This window comes from Pelodiscus sinensis, chromosome 14 (genome assembly GCF_049634645.1).
Source record: "Pelodiscus sinensis isolate JC-2024 chromosome 14, ASM4963464v1, whole genome shotgun sequence".
In the NCBI taxonomy this organism is placed as follows: Eukaryota; Metazoa; Chordata; order Testudines; family Trionychidae; genus Pelodiscus; species Pelodiscus sinensis.
The window spans coordinates 29,056,870-29,078,262 of NC_134724.1; the positions used below are offsets into that span (position 1 = coordinate 29,056,870).

Genomic DNA, 21,393 nt, shown 5'->3' on the forward strand with positions numbered 1-21,393 from the left:
CAAGAGCTGCACGCTGTGTAGCATTAGCACTATGCAGCACATGCAACCATGTGCAGCCTCGTGACCGAGTGGCACGTGGCCGCGGCAGGCAGCTCCAGGGCACGCCTGGGACTGTGCTGCTCACACACATCCGTCAGGACCAACGGTGAAGGGTGGATGCGGGCTGGAACCAGCCAGGGCCCCAGGGGCTCAGGCCAGAGCCCACACCTCCACAAAGGGTGCAGCACACAGAACGACACGCTGTCCCATGCCTGGCTGTGAGGCACAGCCACCTGCTCCTGGGAAAACTGCAGTGTCACAGCCCTGTGAACGTGGCCCACTGAGCCCCTCGCCTGCTCCCAGTGTCTTGGCTGGCCCCCCGAGGGAAGTGCCCACTGCGGCCACACATGTCCCTGGGCTACCGTGTGTGAGGGCTAGCGGGACGGGGAGGGACGAAGCACTCGGGCTGGCCCTAGGGCCACCTGAGTTTTGCTGCAAGGATGGTACACTCTTCAGTCACTCTCCTGGTTCTGTCCAGGAAACATCCCACGTGATGGGGATCTGAGAGCCCAGACCATGTCTGCCATATGTGCTCCCAGGCACTGTGTGGGGATTCATCTTGCTCCCTGTCAAACACCATTGATTAGCCCAAAGCATCACAGCCTCCACTGGCAGGGAGTTCCACAGATTAACACAACACAAGCGCCCTCCACCCCCAAGGGGCCAGGACACAGATTGGTGGTTACAATACATGGAGGAGGACCCTACTCCAGGGCGGTCCTGTATGCAAACATGTAACACGGAGGGAGGGAGGTAACCAAGTGGGCCCAAGCCACACTATTGATGTCACCTGGGCTCAGGGATGGAGGGAATGAGGTGTGGGGACAGTGGCCGGGCTGCCTGACTGACCCATCCTTTCTTTTGTTCCTTGCAGCAGGACCAAGCAGGAGCGGGGGACCCTCCAGCCCTGCAGCAGCGGCAGCACCCCCAGCCACCCAACCACCAAGCCAGAGGGTCCAGCAGCGGGACCAGCTCCTTCGGTGGCATGTGCAGGCTGTCGAATGGGTGGAGGCAGCCATCACGCGCCGGGTGGAGGTGGACCTGGAGTGGCACCAGGAGACCTGGGACCCTTCCAGGCCCAGTGTGTGCGCATGGTGGATGCCATCTCCACCCTCACCGCACACATTGGCCATGCCATACATTATGGCATGGTATTGCCACATGCACCCGCCATCCCTCCCCTAGCACTACCCGTGCCCCCTCCTGCTCCTGCTCCTGCCCCCATCATGCCCTCTCCTGCCCCTGCCCCTCCTGCCCAACTCCCCGTGCTGCCTGCCCCGACGCAATATGACCCCCATGTGAAGGTCCACTCCCGCAGAAACAGTCGCAGGAGCCACCCCTTCCAGCAGTAGCTCCCCGCTCCGAGTTAAGAGCCTCCTCCCCCTCCTACCCTACATCTCCCCCCTCCCCATTGTAAATAAAAAGTTCAAACGTTGTGTTCCAAAAAAAAAATGTGTTGGTTGTTCATTGGGAGGTAAGAGGAGGGGAGGAGGGAAGGGTTGGAGATAGGAGGGAGATGTCAACGGAGACAGAGGCGACCCTACTATGGGGCCTGGGAGAACATCTCCGTCAGGGCCTCCCAGATGTACACCCCATCGTGGTGCACCTGGTGGATGGCAGCTGTGTGGGGCTGTTCGAAGGCCTGGCCCTCTCCTGACATCCATGCTGGGAGGAAGGCCTTCCCCCTCCACTCCATGAGATTGTGGAGCCTGCAGCACGCGGCCACTACCTCTGGGACATTCCGCTCACCCATCTCCAGATGGGTGAGCAAACAACGGAACCGGTCTTTCAGCCACCCAAAGGCGCACTACACTTGGTTTTGGGCCCAGTAGAGATGGTCGTTGAACCGGGCCCAGTTGTGGTCCGGCCACCCCGTGGAGGGCTGCTTTAGCCAGGGCAGCAGGGGGTAGGCCACGTTCCCCACAACACATGTGGGCATGGGCACGTCCCCGACAGTAAATTTCCACTGGGGGAAGTAGGCCGGAGTTGCGTAGGATGCAGGCGTCATGTGCCCTGCCGGACCAGCCCGCATAAATGTCCAGGAAGCAGCCACGGTGGACCACGAGGACCTGGAGTACAACTGAGAAATACCCCTTTCTGATTATAAAATGAGCTGATCGATGCTCTGGGGCACAGACGGGAATGTGGGTTGCATTCAGGACTCCCCCGCAGTTGGGGAACCTGAGGGCAGCGAAGCCAGCCACCATAACCTCCACGTCACGCGGGTGGATGACTCTCTGGAGCAGGACGTCATTGATGTGTTCCCTGGGTAAAAAAAGAAAACTTGAGCAGAGCAAGAAGATGGCGTAGGGCCTTGCTCTACGAATGAACCATCACAAGGAAAACTACTTATTGGGAGAAAATGATATGGATATGTCTGAAGAACAATGTGGATCAACTTCACAATGCCTTTTAGTATAAGTCTGATTTAATAAGTAAATTCCCAAGCTATTTGCTATGCTGGATGTTGTTAGAAAAAATAGTTTAGCTTAGCTAATATTTATGGCTTTTTTAATTAGTTAACTGGTGATGGATTCTAACCAAATATACAGTACAAAAAGCTGCAGTAAGAGAAATCTAGAGTTGCCAGTGAGTGTCATTCTCTTACATAACATGTGCCTCTTTTTGGAACATCATGATCACAGACCATAATTGTGATGCCATAAGTCTATTCCCTATTTTACTTAAGCATAACTTGGCTTTCCCAAAGGAACCTGTAGCCAGACACAAACCCCATTTTGTTTTACACAAACCCCATCTTGTTCCCCCCCCAGAGAGCAAGAGAAAGGCAGTCAGCCTTTGATGCCCTGGGAACGCAGGTGTGGTGCCTGTCCCTGACTCTACCATAAACAGAAACCAGACAGTAAATGGGCGCTGACAACTCAGGGCCTCCTGTCGCCCTGATGGCTAGTACCAGTAATTGACACGCCTGCACTGTCTCAGGAAAGGAATCTTCGCCCATCACATACCAGAGGTGCCCATTGTCTGCATCTTCCCAGGTGTGAATTATGCTTTGCACCCTTCGTGGGAAACTTGGTGTTCAAAGCCATTTTTCCTAATTGGCCACTTGAGACCAGGAAGAAGCCTACATGACCCAAGGGGTATAAAAAGAGGTTCAGTAGCCCACCCCATTTGAGCTCCAATCATCTATACCTGCTGGCAGGTATTGTCTCCCGAGGTCTGTGGGACGCCCAACCTCGCCCTACTTCTTCCCGAGGGATTGAGAGAAAGACGCTGGCCACGCCAAGTCTGGAATGCAGGGGTAAGAATATATACCTGCTAGTTGTCTATTTTGTATGCATTTAATAAGAGCTCAGAAAACCAAAAGGGTTTCATGGTACCTGTAAGTGACTTAGTGTAATTTCTGTCCTGTTTTTTTTGTAGTGGCTTTGTTATCTGCAACACAGTAGTAGCATTTAACAGCTAAGTTTACCCTGTAACAATAAAATAGTAACTGTTTAAGCTTTAACCTGACTCCTTCAGTTGCTGTAACAGAACGAGGCACAATTTAAAAGAACTTCAGCCGGTCATTAGGGACAGATATAGGGAGAGCTTGGGCGTTTGGATTTGTGTCACACCCAGGTGGCAAAATCCACTGGGGCACCTTTCAGTCTTTCCCCAAGGCTGCCCGCTGCGAAGGAATTACGAATTCTAGCAGCTGAAATCCAAGGTGTAATAAGCTCTTCCTATAAACTCGGGGCGTCTGAGAGCCTGTTGGCTGCCCTCTGCGACGGGACCCCGGTCCTAGCAGTAAAGTCACAGACGTTAAACTATTTTTTGGGGCGCCCCCCAGCCTCCTAGGCTGCCCACTGCAACGAGACTTTGTGTCTCAGCAGTTGAAGACTTGGGTGTAACACACACGCACACACTGCCCTGACCGTCGGCTGACAGAACCCCATCCAATACTTGTTTTCAGTGGGACTTAGTTCAATCTTAAGTGCACTCTAAGCACAGACAGTCTTAGCTTTTTTGGCAACTTGAAATCAGAACTGTATCAAGGTAACAGTGAGAGTCGGGAAATAAGAGCTAGTTATAGACCTTTTAAGGACATAGTACATTTAGTGTTCCGAGAACTTTCCTCTAGAATTGATAACATGGGGGGGGGGCAGTTTAAATCATCATCCACCAAATGTCCAGTTTTGGGGAAAAAAAGTGGGGTGCAACTCCTAGCAGGGTGTGGAAGAACATGAAGGGTGAGGAGGGCAAGCAGCAAGGCCAGCCCTGAGCAGGAGAGGGGGCTTGGGAGACTTTGAGTTAGGTCAGCCCCACACAGGCAGGGGAAGTTGGAGCCAGTAACACAGGTAGGAGAAAGGGATGCCTTGAGCCTGCGGAAGGCAGGCAGTAGGAGAGTTCTGGATAGCCCTGCACATGAACAGGAGGCATGGGTATTCAGAAGGGAGAGAAGGACCTCAGGCTGGCCACATGGGTGGCAGGGAGATCTGGGAGGCAGACTTAATAGAGGGGGAGAGGGGCAGTGTGCCTCCAGCTGGCCCCATGAAGTGTCACATTTTCCCTTTGGGAAAATATGGTCAACCTAGCATTTTGCAAGGAGCCACTGCAGAAATGTCACAGCTGTGGTATGTCTCACTTTAGTTCTTTCTCACCAGGCAGGAAACACTGGAAAGGTTATGGAAGCTTGACCTCATGCAACTTGTAGTGTAGTTGAAGTGGTTCAGAAAATCTTCCAAATGCTTAACTGTGTCTACCTTTGCAGGTTTCCCATGAACACTTAAGGCTACGTCTACTCTGCAGGGTTTTTTGTGCAAGAAGTCTTTTGCGGAAGAGTTCTTGTGCAAAAACTTGTGCAAAAGCACATCCACATCACTTTTGCACAAGAGAGCATCCACACTGCATGGACACTCTTGCACAAGAAAGCTCTGATGGCCATTCACAAAATGGCTATCAGAGCACTTGTGCTTTTTCGGATAGGCTCTATTTGCGCAAGAAACTCCTGTGGAGCGTCCACACTGGCATGTGCCTTTTTGCGCAATAGCTGTAGTGCATTCAAAAGGGAGTTATGCCTCATAGAAGGAGGTTTACCTACACCACAAAAAGCCCTCTGTTCTACCGTTTTACTGTTAATTTACTTGAGCAAAAGCACACCTGAGGTGTGGATCTTCCCTGGGTTTTTGCGCAAAAATCTTGTACTGTAGGGCTGTGTCTACACTGGCCACGAGTTCTTGCGCAAGTACACTGCCATTCTAATGTATGAAATCAGTGCTTCTTGTGCAAGAACTATGATGCTCCCTCTTAGGAATAAGCCCTCTTGAGCAACTCTTCTTGCACAAGAGGCCAGTGTAGACAGGAAACATGAATTTCTTGTGCAAGAAAGCCCTATGGTTTCTTGCAAGAGAGCATCTACACTGGCATGGATGCTCTTGCGCAAAAGCACAGTTCTTGTGCAAAGGCACATGCTAGTGTAGATGCTCTCTTCTAGAAGAGTTTTTGCACAAGATCATGCCAGTGTAGACGTAGCCTTCATGTGGCCTAAAATTATTGTTTTCTTCTTGGGGGAGAACGCCCCTCCTTGTGTTGTTTGTTTCACTTTACATGGCATCTCAGCACGAGGTGAATAATGTCCTACAGCTGTTGCTACAGGGCAGCTTTGCACGTCCCCGACTCTCTTCTTGCTGTGCGGCCCCAGCCCTCGTGAGCGCGGTGCTTGCCCAGGGTCTCAGATTCCTTGAAATTCACGGAACGGAACCAAACAGCAACTAGCCGGAGCTCTGGCCTCTCGGCTTCGCGCGGAGCTTGTTCTGGCCGGGCTCCGGCAGCTCGAGGCGCGGCGGGGGCGAACGAGGGCTGAGCGGCTCTGGCCGGAGGCGCTCACGGGCTACCCCCGGGCACCGGGAGCAAAAGCGCCAAAGCCCTGGTGGGGGCGGGGCAGAGCCCGCGGCACGGGGGGCTTGTGAGCGGCCGCCGGCCCGAGTGGGGAGCCCCGCGCCCGGCTCACCTGCCCGCGCTCCCCAGGCGTCCCCGGCTCCTCCCAGGCTTGGGGTGGGGTCTCCTGGCCCGGCTGGCCCCCTCCCCCCGGGAGGCGGGGAGTCGCTGCTCAGTCCTCGGCGCGGCAGTGCCTGGCTCGGGCGGCGGGCAGGACGCGCGGGGAGCCGGCGGTGGGCAGGTGAGAGCGGGCAGCGCCCGAGCGGGGCGCGCTGCTGGCCGGGGAACTGCTGGGGGCGCGCTGCTGGCCGGGGGGGAGAGGGCAGCTGCTGGCCGGGGGGGCGGTTTCCAGCTCCGAGTTGCTCCTCTCGCTGACAGTCCGGGGCAGGGAGCGAGGCGGGCGGTGCTGGCCGGGGCGGGTGGGAGCTGCCCCGGGGGGGCACGGGCCGGGCTGCTGGCAGGGGCGCGGGGCTGGCCTGGGCGCTGGTGCCAGGCCCGAAGCGGGGAGGGGGCGGCGGGGCTGCCCAGGGGGAGAGGGGCGGGTTAGACCGTGGGGCTGACCCGCCTGACCTGGGGGCTGTCGCTGGGACGCTGCGCTGTGAGGCGCCCAGTTGCTCTGCTCACTGGCTTTCGGTCTCTCAGAGCTGCTGCTTTCCAAAGGCCATGGGCAGGGATTTCCCCTCCTCCCCCTCCCCGGAAGGAACAAGCTACTCAGCATAAGGCTCCTTGCAACGTCGTCTGACAAAAATGGGGAGGCTCCCTCCCTCCCCGAGACGCGAAGCCTGCGAATGAGGCGTGGCGGCATCGCTTCAGGACAGCCTCAGCAGCTTTGCCCTCCTGATGCCCCCTGAGCACTGCTGGGTCCGCTCACCTGGGCGGCAAAGGTGGGACCCCTAGTGTAGCCTGAGGCTGGTATGTCTACCATTGCACCTGTGGGGCTAAAGGCTGATAAGTTACCAGGCCCCCAGCTGTGCTGGAATGCAAGTGCTTTGGGGCAGGGACTGCCCTGTGTCCCTACAGTGCTTCCCACAATGAGGCTTTAACACCAGAATTGTTAAATAAGAAGGTAATCAAGCTTTGATTTCTGCTGCCATTGGTGGAGCTCAATCAGTCATAATAAGGGAAGTAGGGAGAATATTAGGGGAAGTAAAATCAGGGCATACTAGGCCTGTGTCTCCCCAACTTTTCCTTGTTGTAAAGTCCTTGGCGAGAACTGTATTCTGCTGCCTGCTGTGCAGTTCACTGTTGATACTTATAATAGCAAATATTGCACTGGGTGGTTTCAGATGAATTCACAGCATGGTGTGTGGGGCTGCATGCTAGGTTGTCTGTTGGCTAGAGTTAGTGTGGGCATAATTTTAGCCCCTTCAAACTGTGACCCTTTGGTGGAGATGGGGATGTGTCAACTTGTAGATACACATTCTTCAGCAGATTCCAGGGATTCCTGAAGTGTGTATGTGTGTTTGGGGGAGGATACACCTCTGATTTCTTATCCCTTTTATTATATACATTAACTTATTTTTGAGATCGGGATTGTGCCTTTTTTGTGTGTGTTCACTTGCATTCTTAGAAGACAATTTTCCTATTAATTCCTTTTTCCAGTTAACCATGTGAATGATAGGTTGTATATGTTTCTATATGCTGACAATTTTATAGAGAGATGAGTGCTGCCTCTGGTGAATATGTATTAGTGTCAGCATCTGGCTCAAGAACAAGTTGTCACAGCTTTTATCCTTTTTCTGTACTTCCTGTCAAGATGTAATTTTCTTGCCGTATGAGCTGAATTTTTGTGCAAGGTAGAATATTTTTAAAAAGATCATCACTGAAGATAATAGTATTCAGGGGGAGTTGTGGAAACTCCATACTTGGAGACACTTATTTTTTGTGTTGGTTTTTGTTTTACCTGAACATCTCCAGTGTGCTTGACTTGTACAAATGTAGAAGACATAGTCTCTCTCCCAAGGACTATATTAGACTCCATATGGATGTAAGTATGCCTGAATGGATCAGTTGGCAGGATTAGTTTTGAAATCATACTCTAACTAATCAGTGCAATGATATGGAATAGCTGCAGCATAGTTACACTAAACTTTGTAATGTTAACTTAACAGGAGCTTTAAACCCTTATTTTGTAAACATCTTATTTAAACGGCTAACACCAAAATATAGAATATAAACTTTGAGCACAATTCGAATTTTCCAGGGTGGTTTGAGTAAAACATGAATAAATAGAGATTTTAAAATCACTACTTTTAGCAATTTTTTACTGGACTGTCTCATGCAAAACACAGAATAACTTCCTTAACACATAGAATGTGTGACAGCCAGATGTGTTGATTTGTTGTTGTTAATTGATAGGCATGTGAGGTCACTATTAAAAGGTTTTCTAAGAAGCTGCATATTTGATTACATACGGGTAATGCTTTAGAGTATCTGTTGGAGATGAAAATGAAAATCTTGTAGAGAATAGAATATGTTATCAGTAGCTTTGCAGACAATGTGAAGGTAGAAAGAATACACAATCTTTCCCTTTATGTTCTTATTTCCGTTCTTTTAAGGTATTGTTTTGATAGTGCGTGTTTAATTGTTTGCTAATTTAGTCACAGAACAGAATTTCAGGAAGCATATCTTTTTTTTATTTTTACATTTCATATTGTCCACTAGATTATTGCTGAAAGGGTTTGTGGAAAAATTATGTTTTAAGGGGTGATATAAAGTCAGACTGACTGACTACACTTGAATCTCTTTAATCTGGCAAATTTTGGAAATAGGTTTTGCCAGATTATGAAATTTTCTGGGCCATGGATGTTCACCATAATGAAGGGCACTAGAGGTGCAGAGTCTGGGAGGGAGGGTGCAGTAACATGCTGAGGGTTGGGGTGTGGGATCTGGGAGCAGTGGTGACTGGTGACAGGGCAAGGAGGGGGACACAAGCCAGGTGCCCTGGCCCTGCCTGAGGAAGGGCCGAGACAACCCCCTTCTGCCCCAAGCCGCTCCCTGCCTCTACTCCTTCTCCCTAACATCTGCACCATCCTTACTCCACCCTTGAAGAACCAGCGGGGTCATGGCACTGGTGGTGAGGCCTGCTGGCGGTGGGAAGGGTGCTGGCCAGGTAGCTCCAGCTCACACAGTGCCACTCTCTAGCCACGCTGCCCTGACGCTCTCTGGAAGTGGATGCGGCAGCACTTCAGGGGAGTGCTGGGGTGGTCCCCTCCCTCACCAGTGTGACTAGAAAGCAGCATCCGTGTAATCTAGAGGCACCAGGCCTGCACCATCCCCGCCGCTGCTGAGGGACGCAGCTCAGACTCCTGCTGTTGGTTTTGGCTCTCCAGCCACTAGCTCCCCTGATAGCTTGCCCCTCCCACTTTGGGGGGGCGGTGCGTGTGGCCCCACATGCACCCTCACACATCACCTAGGAAGGGAGGGTGCATGAGTGGAATGGAAGTGTTCAGTCCGGCTATGAGGGGAATGGGGATGGGGCACTTACTTGGCACCCTGCTTCTGGGGGACCATGTGGCTCTGTGCCTCCTCCTGCTCCCTGGCACTGCCCCCTGCCACTATGAAAGTGGCAGGGGAAAAGCCTCCAGACCAGTGCTTTGCTGCACTACTGTTCCTACCGTTGGGAGGCATGCAGAGCCACTTCTTTCTCCTCCCTGTCGGGGTCCAAACCATGGGTGTTCCCTGCTCAGGGACACCCAGATTAAGGAGGTTCAAGTGTACAAAGAAATACTGAGTGAGAAGCAATCTTACTCTAGCCAGTGCAGTGGACTAGGTGACTTTATAATTTTCCTCATCTCTAATTATAATTATAATGAACAAACATATTTCGAAGCATCTAGAATTTTATCTAATTAAAATGGCTTAGAAACGGTTTTTGAACAGTTTTTATTCAGATTACTTTTTTACATACATACATATGGTGTTTGTGTAGTTCTGCACACACTGCAGTGGTTTCCGGTAAACAAAAATGTAGGATGTTTTTTGTGGCTAATTTTTTTCATATTTCTAAGATTCAGAGAAGTTCAGCGTTCCTTTGAAAGTTTCTTTCTGGAATACATGTTCATGGGATCGATCCCAGGGAAGATGAAATGTTTCTTGAGCCTGCTTCAGTGCAATGCAAACTCTAAAAAAATGGTAATCTAAAATAAATTACAGTCATGTTATAAATAACAATGGAAGTGGTAATGGGTGATTTTCACTAACATAGCAAGGAAGAGTGTGTTATGCTCAAAGTTGTGGTGATCTCTCTATGAGTGTGCATTGTAATTATCTGCTTATAGTAGATTCGCTGTGGCCAACCCGAGGCTCGCGAGCCTTCCCCCTCCCCCCCCGTGGCTTGAAAGCTGCCCCTGTGCCTTCAAACACAGCCCTCTCCTCTCGGCTCCCTGTGCTGACCTGGGCAGGGGAGCCATCTGGTGCGGCCATGAAAGCTACAGAAATAAAGATGCGGCTTCTTTTTTTGCTCGACCAAATGTGATCTGGGGCTCCTTTTAAAGGGGCAAAAGGGGCAGTCCTTTTTTTTTTTTTTTTTTTTTTTTTTATTCTCAACAAGTTTGCCCTGGCTTTTTTCTCAACAAGTTTGCCCTGGCTGGATCCACTGCTATCTTGGCTCTTTTCCCAGAATGGGTTGGTGGCCACCCCTGCAGTAAGTACTCTTATTTTCCGTGACAGACTAGTAGTTTCTATTATGTACTATAATAGCTATATTTGTTATACTAATACATGGTATAATTTGTACTATCCAAATTAATTTCTAGTGAAGAAGCATGTATCATATTTTTTTACATATTTTTAGCACTAAAGTTCCTGATCTTGCATTTGTGAATAGAAAGTTGGTTTTACTTTACAATGAACATTTGGAAGAATTTGAATTTGTTAAATTGGAAGTTCTTAAGTCCAATTTAGTAATTTCAAAATAGTTATTAGTGTAGACTATTTTAAAACCTGCAGCAGCGAGTCTCAGAGCTTGGAGCTACAGATGCCCACTTCTGCAGTATTGCTAAAAGCAACAGGGTAGACATTATGACTAAGACTGGAACTTGGGCTCTGAAGCCTACCTTCCTCCCCTGGGTTCCAGATGGTTCAAGGTTTTAAAACCATGTATAGACCTAGCCTAAAAGTGGGCCATGAATGAAATCAGTTTCATTTTTGCCTTGTCCTAGAAGTTTACCTTAATAGCAAGATCAGTTTTGTGGAGAATAAGAATATAATGGAGTTCCTACCCCACACTATGTTGCTAAAAATGGATCTATTTGGAAGCAAATTTAAAGTTGGTTTGCCTGGAGGCTGTGATGTCTGGAATGTATAAGTGAAATGGCATGACCTCTGACTTGAATACTTAACCCTTTGGCCATGGAACAACATGAGATAAATGTTTTTACAAACTGGTAGTAAGCCAATTAGTTAGTACAGATTACGGAGTTTAAGCTCCTCCCCCTCCCTTCCTGTTTTCTGTTTCTACTATGGAAACAAGCTGTTTGCATTGTAAACTGATTACATCTACAAAGGCTAGGAACCTGCAGAAACCTGTAATTTAAAATGGTGTCCAACAATCTGAAAACAAGGATTTTACACTTGAAACACCAGCAAAACTTTAAGTGTAATGTCTTTACTCTGCAGTATTGTGACAGTAGATGACAAGAAGAATCTTTTCAATGTAGAATGAGCTCCCTTTTAAATAATATCACTAATATTATTTGTATTATTGTAGCACCTAGGAACCCTAAGTTCCCTATAGCATTAAATTATCTTAAGTTCTTATGATCTGTTCTGTCAATGTTCTTATTTTTAAGTTAATTTTGTAATGTAATGCTTTTCAGCAGGAATTTCATTCAAGCTTCACATAAGACTGTTATATGAAATGCAAAAACCTGTGTGGCATTAATGTTGCAAAGTCATACTCTCACAGTTCATAAATGGAAGCATCTGATTGTGTTAGCAAAGTTAATTTTCCAGTAAATACATAATTTTAAATATTTGAGTTACGTTAGGTAAATCTTCTAAGTTGTTTTTCTTCATTTAAGGCACTGCTCTGGGTTGGGACTGCCCTGGGGAGAGAGGATAACCTCATCCCTCTCTCAGTGAAGCAGCTTGGGGCCAGGTGAGAAGCGCCTGTCCATGGCCATTGCAACTTCGGTGGGAACAGCCATAACAAACTCTTTGAAATACATAGTAGAACCCTTTCTTCACCACTGCCCCCTGTGGCCCAATGGGGTTATAACTGTTCCAGTCCCCCTTTCTGGCCCATTGCTGCTGTGGTGAGACAGGTTTTTCCTCTCTTCCCAGGGCAGGCTGCATACTGAACACCGTCATCCCCGGTCCCAACCCAGAGCAATGACTTGTGGTCTTTCTGCAGTATAACTCCCTCCTACCAGACCCCTCCCTGTCTATTTGATGAGACCAGTCGAATTCCATGCATATCCCATTACCTTGGCACAATCAAACCCTGATGTTGCTTTAAGTTATGATAAGAAGCTACATACCAAAATTGATGGTCCTAGCTTTCACCATTTTGGAGGAGTTTTTGAACAAGCAGACTCACAGACAGATAGAACAGATGTGCCTTTCTAAAATATATAGTTAGAAGATATATACTGAAACCCTACTGATTAAAATGATGCATATGACCATGGTAATAAGAACGTAACAATGGCCATACTGGATGAGACCAAAGGTCCATCTAGCTAAGTATCCTGTCCTCTGACAGTGGCCAATGTCAGGTGCCCCAGAGGGAGTGAAGAAAACAGGCAATTGTCAAGTGATCGATCCATCCTCTCTCTCACATTTCCAGCTTCTGACAAATGGAGGCCAGGGACACCATTCCTGCCCATTCTGGCTAATAGCCATTGATGGACCTATCCTCCATTAATTTATCTAGTTCTTTTTTGAACACTATTAAAGTCCTGGTCTTCACAACATCCTCTGGCAAGGAGTTCCATAGGTTGACTGTGTGTTGCATTGAGAAGTACTTCCTTTTGTTTATTTTAAACCTGATACCAATGAATTTCATTTGGTGACCCCTAGTTCTTCTGTTATGGGAACAAAGAATTCTTAACATCCTTTTTTTGGATGATTTTTAAAATTTATTTACAAACATGAGTCCCACATTTAGGTTTTCAGGTTCTTTACCTAGACTATATTAATGCACACTTTATTTCTTCTTAAATATAGAAGGGGTAGAGTGTGACCTGGAGTGTGTAGGGGGCAATCCTCACTAGAAATGCCAAGGTCAAGGCAGGCTGCAAAGGGAGAGCAGATACTCCCAAGGCTGGAGGATAATATTGAAGTTATACTTCCCAACCAGTCACCAGCTCTGCTTCTTATTCTATCAAGAATCAAATCAACCAGCCACCTTTCTGTATTCCATTTCTCTGGCTCTCAACCAGCACATAGGTCCAGTACAGTGAAAAGTTACTTAAAAAAACTCTGCTCACTGTCCAAAATGTTCTCCTGACCCCAAAGGGTCAGCCATGTTACCAGGTCAGCATAGGTTTGGCTTTTACCCAAAATTATACTCTGCTATCTTTTAGTGTCTAAAATTAAAAATGATTATTAAGAAAGGGAAAAAAATAGGAGAAATCTTAAATGGTCAGTCAAAGTCCATAAGGTTCTTAGTGGTACAGGTGACTTTGCTGGCTTGAAAGTCCCTCGGTGTAACATCCACAGCGTGGAGCGTCGTTGTTCAGAGCTTCATTTGTAGGAAGAATATTCCAGAGGAAAGAAGCAGGAATGAAGACAAGAAGCAGGACTAAAGATGAGATGGAGAAGATTGCAGCTCTCTTTTGTATTCTTTTGACATGTGTCTTGTAATTCCTCTATCCCAAGCACAGGCTGCCCAGCATATGGCCTGGAAGCCATAGAGTTTGGTCCATAGGCATGCCCCTGGAAGTTGTACTGTGGAGTTGTGTTACTGTCAGTTGACAAACATTGTACAGTACAAGAAAAACCTAATAGAAATTTTTTACTGCACTTGTGCACAAATAAATGCACTTAAAATATTTTTTCAAAATTTTCAGATAATTTTGTTTCTTTTTGAGGACTAACTATAAATGAAGTTTGAATTTCTAAAAAATTCAGGCATGTTGAGTTGCTCATTCATGTATGTTTACAGAGAAGGGAGAAAGTAATTCCTTTTCGTTTTGTGATTGAAAAGATTTTGCTCACAGATTCCAGGAACATTTGCTCTAAATTCAAGCATGGATGCAGGATGCTTCAGCCCAAAAGAGTTATGAAAGGGGTTCAAATGAAAACTGAGATGTAATTTGTTTAACTGTAAGACATAAAATGTTTATTACGTTATTTATAGACCAGACTTAATTGACAAACAATGTAATGGATCCATCACACGAGAGTTTGGGGAACTGAAAAAGAAGAGAATAAAGAGCTAATTTAATAACATATATATGAGAATCTTTTTAGTTTTACTGTAATATTTACTGCTGTCTATTGTACTGTAATTACCTAACAACTAATATTGATAAGTAACACATTCAGTGCATTATTAAGTTTGCTTCATGGTTTATTAATGCAGTCTGGCTTAAAATGAGCTCAATTTTTGAGCTTTGCTATGGAGATGAAGATTTAATATAAAGTGTAGTATTAAGGAAATGCCCTGTGTTCTTTTGGGCCAAGTCATTTTCTTTTTCTTAGAAGTTAGCCAGAAGTAAAAATTGGCTTAGCTTCAGCCTATACACCATGGTATTTTACCAATCTGGCTTCTAAATCCATTGCCATAGTGATAATGACCTAATAGCGTTGCCAGTCCTCCCAGCCAGTACTGTGATGGAAATCTTAAAATAGGCCACTAATACTAGGCACATTATGGGTATGTCTACACTTCATTCCTCTCTCTCTCTCTCTCTCTCTCTCTCTCTCAAGAGGAATGCAAATGCAGACACACAAAATTGCAAATGAAGCGGGGATTTAAATATCCCACGTTTCATTTATGTAATTGCGTTATGGTGCTATTTTGAGAGGAAAAAACGGGGTTATTTCAAGATAAAACCCTTCCCTTTAAATAACTCTTACACCTGAGGAGTAAGGGTTATTTTGAGGGAAGGGTTTTATCTCAAAATAACCCTGATTTTTCTCTTGAAATAGCGCTATTTTGAAATAGCGCCATAATGCTATTATGCAAATGAAGCATGGGCTATTTAAATCCCCTCTTCGTTTGCAATTTCGGGTGTCTGCATTTGCATTCCTCTTTCTCTCTGGAGAGGAATGAAGTGTAGACATACCCTATGAGCCTGAGTCTGAGAAGTGCTGAGTGATTCAGGGTCTAACATGGTTTATGAGAGTAAATTTTCTAAGCCAAAAGCATTTGTGTTCGTTGTTGATGAAGATTTTCAACAGAGTAGTGACTTTTCATGAAGAAAAGTATCTAAATGAAAGTGGAGCTCCTGAGCTGGTTGGTCATGTTCACAAAGATCTTACTGTCATCTCTAGGAACTATTGAAGAGATTTTTTGCATTCACATGCACACATTTGATTGCCAGAGTCACTGCCATACATCGATGACAGCATATCAAAACCTAAACTTTATCCGATCAGGGATGCCAGACTTCTTGCATCTCCTTCTCCAAAAGTGAGTGAACAGGATTTTCCAGAACTGTGCAAAAAGGATAATAAGGAAGATATGTGGCCTGTTTGGTGGTAGTAAGGAGTTTTGTTAAAGGGTGAGTGGAAAGGTGATGTCCAGTTGTGGTGCATTGTCTTTGGCGTGTGATCATTGTCACTAAATGGAGTCATGGAGTACATCTTGAATGCCTTATCTTGACACTAAACAGAGAACTAAGCCTTTTAGCATGAGTGAATAATACCTGTGCTGTAATTTCCAAAGCCTTCCCTCTGTGAAGCTATGCATTCTGCAATTTAAAGAGACAGGTGTGGCCTGCATATAATTGTACCATTTTCAGTCATTTTCTCTATTTAACACATTTGAAAAATTGTCAGTACTACTACAGGTAGAAAAATATTTGAATATATTTTTCAAATCCCTGCGTCAGAATTTGTCCAATAATAATTTTCACCAACTAGTTTGAACCAGCTACAGAATTTGATGAATATAGTGGAAAAAGCAAATGTTGATTTACTATTCAGCATTAATATTGGTCCAGTTACTCAGATGATGTGTGTTGGTGACTATTTGATGATCCCAGTTTAATTTGTTTGTTTATTTAGTGCCCACTATCTGTTGGGGCTTTCCAGACATGCGAGAAGGCATAGTGCCTGCCCTTTGACTCTAGGGATGTCTGTTTTTCATTCTTTATCATTTCTGTCTTTCCAACAATAGATCATGGAGTATCTTTTCTATCTTTTGTCTTCATTGACCTGTTTCTCTCTTTCTTCTGACTCCTTTGTATCTCCCCCTAACACATTAATTACACTCTACTTCCTCCCCCCCTTTTTCCCTTTCTTCTCCCATATCTTCCTCAAATCATGCTACTCTTTTCTAATTTATCCTATCCGTTTCTCCCTCTCTTTCTTCTACTCACTCTCACCCATCCAGACCTAAGCCTTGGAAATCAGGTTAGATGCTTACAGACAGAGGACTAAACCTACTACCTATAGCCTGGTATTAAAGAAGGGAATATCACTGTTCAGGTGGGAAACTAACCACCTGCTCCTAGTTGCTGGGATTCCTGCCAGGATTCTAATTGTGCTTCCTAGATCTGCTCATGAAGGATGGAATGCAGGCTCAGCTATCTGAATAGTGTGATTTCCCGCCCCCCCGCGCTCCCCACTAGGGATGTTAAGGACTAGTCAGTGGACTAGTCGATTTCCCCCCCGCCTGCTGCCTCTATCAGATAGAGACAGCAAAGGAGTTGGGGGGAAGAGAGGGTATTTGAAAGCAGCAGCTCTGCACAGCTGAGCCTGGGATCAGCTGTGCAATGCTGCTGCTTTGAAATGCTGAGGCAAAAACAAAGGCCACCTATAGCCTCCAGACTTGCTATGCACATATGCTGATGTGGGTGGTCATTTCCTTCCATGCAGTTTCATTTCTGTGGGGAAGGCCATCATTTTGCCCAAAGTACTGTCCCTGTATCATTTTTGATGACTTGCATCCTTTTGGCAAGTGGATGTCTGATAAATTGAAAGACTCTTGCTAGGTAGTGTTTTTCTTTCTGGAGAAAGAACATTCTTTCTCTGTGATTTCTCCCTGCCCCCAGTTTCTGAGCTCAGGGTGGACTTGAGAGCCTGTACTCCAACCCAACTTCCAATATCCATACAGCTATTTTTGGCATGCTTTGGGGGGATTGTGGTACTCATATCCCTGCTCCTGTGTATGAATCAGTCTCCTTAGCGAACAATTTTGTTTCATACCTTTTCTGATTATAGTCACACTGCAGGGAAATAAATGAGGTTTTTGTCAGGTAGAATGCCAACCAGTTTTCAGTAACAATAGTGAGAACCAACAGTGGTTGGGTTCCCCTCTGTTGCATGTTGGTAAAGCAATGAATAGCAGCAGAGGCACTGGGGCTGGCTGGCTCAGGAAGACAGCACTTTATTGATTTACTGCTGTTCGTTCTTTCGTTCTTACTTACTTACTTAGATCCTGTAGATGTTACCTTACCAAAGAGTTTCCTACTTGTCTCAGGTGAAGGATTTTTTCTGTCTTCCACAGAGATTGCAGATTTTGTTTATGTTGCCATATGTGGAAAGTGTATTACTTGCCCAGGGAATAATTATTTCAGACATGTTCATTTGAGCAGATTAGCAAACTTCAGAATCTGTGTTGGCTTTAGCTGTGTGTTAGTGGAGATAAATCTAAATGGCAACATTTTTTTCAATGTGACTGCATATTGCAGTTTGAGGTTTAAACCTGAGAAGCTAAGAGTAGTACTGCATGCGTAGAAGATTTAGTAAAGTGGTAGTCATGGCGTCACCAGTGTTTGGGATTAGAGCACAGTGAATTTGCTCTGACCTTGTAACATCTCTGCCAACAGGTTGGCAGTCTCATTGAAGGAATTTATCCAAGTGCAGTTCTATTTTAAGAGAAATGGAATGGGTGATGAAATCCATAGCCAGACATTTTAAATGCACTTTAAATACTTGTTTTTTTCACATGTGCCTCTAAGTAAGCATTGGATCCACTATATTTAAATTACAGTGTTCCATTTATTTGTCCTATTGAGACACACTATTCAATATAGAATGTAAACCTTGATTTCAGATGTGATGTAAAAAGAGCGCCTTTTTATGTCCAAGCAAAATGCAGGACAATGTAGCACTTTAAAGACTAACAAGATGGTTTATTAGATGATGAGCTTTCGTGGGCCAGACCCACTTCCTCAGATCAAATAGTGGAAGAAAGTAGTCACAACCATATATACCAAAGGATACAATTAAAAAAAATGAACAAATATGAAAAGGACAAATCACATTGCAGAACAGAAGGAGGATGCGGGGGGGGGGGGGGTGGGAAGGGGGAGGAAGGAAGGTAAGTGTCTGTGAATTGCTGATATTAAAGGTAGGGAGAGTGGGATGTTTGTGAGTTAATGGTATTACAGGTGATAATTGGGGAAACTGTCTTGGTAATGGGTGAGAAAGTTCAAAGTCTTGTTAAGTCCTTGTTGGCAAGTGTCGAATTTTAACATGAATGACAGTTCAGAGGATTCCCTTTCAAGTGCAGATGTAAAAGGTCTTTGTAGCAGAATGCAGGTGGCTAAGTCATTTAGAGAGTGTCCTTTCTGGTTAAAGTGGCAAGAAACTGTTTTCTCTTTGTGATCTTGTCTGATATCTGTTTTGTGGGCATTAATCCTTTGGCGAAGTGTCTGAGATGTTTGTCCAATGTACATAGCAGACGGACACTTTCGGCACATGATAGCATAGATTATATTTCTGGATGCGCAGGAATATGTGTTCTTGATCTTATAACTCACTTGATTAGGTCCAATAATGGTATCAGCAGAATGAATATGTGGACAAAGCTGGCAACGGGGTTTGTTGCAAGGGAAGGTACCAGGGTTGGTATTAGTGTGGTATGTCCTGTGGTGGTTGGTAAGAATCATCTTGAGGTTAGGTGGTTGTCTATAGGAGACTATGGGTCTGTCTCCCAGAGCCTCTTTGAGTATGGTATCCTGTTCCAATATAGGCTGTAGTTTATTGATAATGTGTTGGACAGGTTTAAGTTGGGGGTTGTAGGTGATGACAAGTGGTGTTCTATTGTTGGTTTTCTTGGGTATGTCTTGAAGTAGATGGTTTCTAGGTATTCGTCTGGCTCTTTCAATTTGCTTTTTTATTTCTCTGGGTGGGTAGTTGAGATTTATAAATGCTTGGTAGAGATCCTGAAGCTTCTGGTCTCTGTCAGTGGGGTTAGAGCAGATGCGGTTGTATCGAAGGGCTTGGCTATAGACGATGGATCGTGTGGTGTGTTCTGGATGGGAGCTGGATGCATGTAGGTAACTGTATGAGTCGGTGGGTTTTCTGTAGAGAGTGGTGTCTAATTTTCCATTGTTGATTTGTACGGTGGTGTCCAGGAAGTGGATCTCTCGTGTAGAATGGTCCAGGCTGAGGTTGATGGTGGGGTGTAGGTTGTTGAAATCTCTGTGGAATATCTCCAGTGTTTCTTGGCCATGTGTCCAGATCATAAAGATGTCATCGATGTACCGTAGGTAGAGGAGGGGTGAAAGGGGACGGGAGTTGAGGAAACGTTGTTCTAGGTCAGCCATAAAGATGTTAGCATACTGTGGGGCCATGCGTGTATCCATGGCTGTGCCGCTGATCTGGAGGTATAAGTTGTTCTCAAACTGGAAATAATTGTGGGTGAGAACAAAGTTACATAGGTCTGCTATCAGGTTGGCAGTAATGTCCTCTGGGATAGTGTTTCTAATTGCTTGTAATCCGTCTTCATGTGGGATGTTGGTATATAGAGCTTCTACATCCATGGTGGCAAGGATGGTATTATTGGGGAGGTTATCGATGTTTTGTAGTTTCCTTAGGAAGTCAGTAGTGTCTCGGAGATAGCTGGGGGTATTGGTTACGAAGGGTTTGAGAAGAGTGTCTTCATAGCTGGATAGACCAGTAGTGAGCGTGCCAATACCAGAGATGATGGGACGTCCGGGGTGCCCAGGTTTATGGATCTTGGGAAGTAGATAGAACAATCCTGGTCGGGGGTCAGAAGGTGATTCTGTGAGGATTTGTTCCCGAGTAGCTGTGGGGAGGCTTTTAAGGAGACAGTGTAGTTTCTTTTGGTAGTCCAAGGTGGGGTCAGAGGGGAGAGGTTTGTAAAATGTGGTGTTCGAGAGTTGTCTGGTTGCCTCCTGGTTATAGTCGGCCTTATTCATAATGACCACAGTACCCCCTTTGTCAGCTGGTTTGATTACAATGTCCAGGTTGTTTTTGAGACTCTGGATGGCATGGTGTTCAGCGCGGCTAAGATTGTGTGTCGCTTGTTGTCATTTGTGAATAATGTCAGTCTGTGTGTTGTTGCGGAAGCTGTGTATATAGAAATCCAGATTTTTATGTCCACTTACCTTGCAACATTTCTGGTTGAATTAGGCTGTGTCTACACTGCACTTTTGTCAGTAAAACTTTTGTTGGTCAGAGTGTGAAAAACACACCCCTGTCCTGACTAACAAAAATGTTACCAATGAAAAGTGCCAGTGCAGACAGCAGTTTGTTGGCAGGAGATGCTTTCCCACCGACAAAGCTATCAGCCCTCATTGGGGGTGATTTTATTTTGTCACCTGGTCCAATCCCCACCCAGGCTTAGGTTACCTTGAGTCTGGGCCATTGTGTACATGCTGGGATGGGGCATCCTCCCTCAGTGAGTCACACCTGGAATTCCCATTCCCATCTAGACAGTGGTGTAGTGCCCAGGGAAACTGAGGCACACACACACGTGGGGTTTCTACAGGACAAAAATCATATGCAACATAACACAGCAAACAGAGCAAATACAATCCCTACTTCATCGCACTGGCATATTACTTGGCCCAACTGTCGCTATTCTTTATGGGTTCCATAGTGACATGCTATCCTGACCGCCTGTAGTTCATAGGCATCCTATGGCACTGCAGCCGCAACTTCAGTGTGTGCAGAGATAGCACTGCTGAGGAAACAGGGAGATGTGTTGGGGGAGATTTGGGGCGCAGAGATGAGGCTTCCTTGTCTCTCTCCTACACAGTTTTCTAAATAAGTGTACCTGATGCCATTTAAGGGCCAGATTTACTGGTACACTTTTCCTACTTTGTCCTACTTTGATGATGGGCAAAGAAGCTGTTAGCCCGTTTCAATTAGAATAACACACGGTCAAAATTATTTCGTGGTTTCTTGTTTTGTGTTTGTGTATGAATTTAAAAAGAAGGCAATTTCAAGACACAAACTACATTCCAATGGAGTTAATGTTGAGAGTCAAGATCAGTAACTTAAAGGTAAAAATCATTACCAGGATATTATAATTATCCCCAACCCAAACCAAGCATTACAAATCCAAGGGAATGCAGAATTAGGAACAGGTAAAAATTGTCCAAA

General features: G+C 45.9%; 1 protein-coding gene across 8 annotated transcripts in view; it reads left to right on the forward strand.

Annotated features, from left to right (window-relative positions):
* The window catches only part of CGNL1 (cingulin like 1), a 134,895-nt gene that overhangs the window by 7,665 nt on the left and 105,837 nt on the right, over positions 1-21,393 (forward strand). For 4 of the 8 annotated variants that reach the window (XM_075897318.1, XM_075897317.1, XM_075897322.1 and 1 more), the window contains exon 1: positions 6,002-6,160. The exons of 1 other annotated variant lie outside the window; for it this stretch is intronic. The gene's annotated coding sequence lies outside the window, so the exon portion shown is untranslated. Of the gene's footprint in view, positions 1-6,001; positions 6,161-6,543; positions 6,804-6,834; positions 6,986-10,471; positions 10,565-21,393 lie in introns of those variants that run through there. 3 more of the 8 variants (XM_075897321.1, XM_075897319.1, XM_006112472.4) reach the window with 3 other exon arrangements.